Source organism: Phoca vitulina, unplaced genomic scaffold, assembly GCF_004348235.1.
Source record: "Phoca vitulina isolate PV1807 unplaced genomic scaffold, GSC_HSeal_1.0 scaffold19, whole genome shotgun sequence".
NCBI lineage: Eukaryota > Metazoa > Chordata > Mammalia > Carnivora > Phocidae > Phoca > Phoca vitulina.
In genome coordinates, this window is record NW_022589722.1 from 7,172,294 (window position 1) to 7,174,992 (window position 2,699).

Below are 2,699 nucleotides of genomic sequence, written 5' to 3' on the forward strand. Positions count from 1 at the left end.
AGGTCCCATCATCTGCAGTCTGTGAGCTAGAGATCCAGGAAAGCCTATGGTGTAGTCCAAGGCCCAAGAGCCAGGGAGCCCATGGTGTAGATTCCTGTCTGAGCCTGAGGGCCTGGGAACCAGGAGCACAGAGGGCAGGAGAAGATTGATGTCTGGGCTCATGCAGTCAAGCAGAGGGAGAATTCAACCTTCCTCAGCCTTTCTGTTCCATTCAGGCCCTCACCGGACTGGATGATGCCCACACACACTGAAGAAGGCCATCTGCTTTATTCAGTCTACCAATTCAAATGCTAATCTCTTCCAGAATCACTCTTATGGATGCACCAAGAAATGTTTAACCAGATATTTGGGCACTCCGTGGCCCAGTCAAGTGGATACATGAAATGAACCATCACAGGCTGTAATCATGCGGCCTGTGAAGCAAGAAGGTGCTAACTGGCTGGCCAAAATATTAAAAATAGTGAATATTTATTAAAATATTGACTACATTCTAGCCACCGCACTAAATGCTCTCCATGGAGTACCTCATCTAACTCTCATGACGCTCTGAGGTAGGGACTGTATTATTTCCATTTTCTAGGTGAGGGAACTGAGGCCCAGACTCATAACTGATTTGAGATTAAACATCTAGCCAGGGGCAGAACTGAGCAATCTGACCTCAGAGTCTCAACTTGGAACACCATCTCTCCCAGCGCAAACCTGAGGCTGTTATTCCACTAGTCCACAGAAAGCAAGGGTCCCCCCATGATTATAATCACTAGGTTTTTGCTTAGTGAAACGGGAGGGATGTTGGGGAAGATGGCCTGGGAGTTTCCTCTGAAATGTAAGACAGCATGTATTCTTCCTTCCAGGTAGAAAAGGAGATAGAGCTCTACTGAGGGAAGGAAAATGAGAGCATGGAGAGAGGAAACAAAAGAGAACTCAGTGAGAAAAGAAAACACATCCTCGCACTTCAACTTAGAGAAGAGAGACCTCCCACCTAGCAGAATCTTGAAATAAAATTTCCTTAGAAAGCCCCAGAAAAGTTGTATCCTTATAAGTCGAGAGGATAAGGGGAACTTGTGCTTCCCTCTTATTTCCACGGGCAGAGTTCTGCTACTTCAAGATTCCGAATCTTGTGATGCTTCCCAACCACCCCCCAAACATCACCAGAGTTCAGATTTCTTCCTCTCCATTCCAGAGGCCTTTGTGCAGAACTCAGAGAGAGAAACATATCCTCATTCGTTTATCTGCATTTCTCCCGTCCTAGACTGCCATTTTTATTTATTTATTTATTTATTTATTTATTTATTTATTTATTTATTTTTATTTCTTAGGACAAGGCCTTAGCTTCAACACACACCTTGAACTCTAGGTACATTGGAATGCTCTGTTCACTGAACTTACGTTCTACAGTCTTGAGTGACATCATTCCCTTTCCATTTCTGGCATCTCTCAACCCATCCCAGGTTCATTAAAACACCATTGTTCTTATGAATCTTCCCCTAAATTCAACATTTCACTCTGCGTCTTTATAATGACACAAGATGCTCTGTCTTACTGTTAGATTTTAGCAGTCCCTTTTATTAGATTGTAAACTCCGGGTGGTTATGACTATGTCTTCATGACCTTTGTCTTCTCATTAGAGCTGAGCTGAATCCTGCACATTGGTTGATGCTCATAAAATCAGATATTAAATGCATAAGAAGAAAGAAAAGGAAGAGGTTTAGACACAACGAATGTGCCTGGGTTGGCTAAAACTGACCCAAAACCAGCTTAAAACAAAGTTTTACAAACCTTAAAGCCTCCTTTCAAGAGATATTCCAGATCATTTCAAATATAAGATCTCTCCAGATCCTAACTTCTTTTACTGAACATACCACTCAAGAACGAGCCATGCTTTTCCTTGTTCTTTGGGAAGTTCACATGCACCAGGGGCTAAATTTACCTTTGAGCTCAAATCAAAATAAAAACAATAACTGAATGAATGAAAACAATTTTTTTTAAACAACAACAAAAAAAATTAGAAATTCGGAAAGAGATTTAAAAAAAACAAAAATGGGTTAAATTCTATTTTGTTTGAGGGCAAGATCCGACTTCATGCCTGGTGACGGAATAAATTTATTCTCAAGCGGCTTCCATGGGCCATGAGCGCCCCACAGAAGGCCAGGAATAAGGGGGACTTGTACTCCTCTGTTACGGGATGAGGCAAGACCTTTAGTGATTTCCTTCTTTTCCCCTAACTCCTCAATCGCTAATGCTTTCAGTTTATACAAATTCTCTATTTCTGCCTTGAGACATCATGATGGGGGGGGAGGGGCTGTGTGTGTCATGCCCAGAAAGAGAACCCAGAAAACCAAGGCAATTAAAGAGGAAAAAATGTGGATTCTGTAAAAAAATTCATAGCAATGGTGCACAAGACAAATTTATTTATTTGGCCTCTAAAATAACTGTCAGTAAGAAATGACTTGTAGCTGAGTTTACGAAGTAAACATAAAATGTTATTAAAATTTTAGGTTCTCAGCGCTCTCTGTTTGTCTCCTTCTCCCTTAGAATGATTTATTTCGCTAATTTTTTTTTTTTTTTTAATGAACACAACACAGAAATTCAGATCTTTAGAGTAGGTTCCAAGAATCCAGAAAGTTAACAGCAAAACAAAAAACAACAACAAAAAATCCTTCCAGCAATTTAAAATATTTCATGAAGTACCTTCTCAAAAC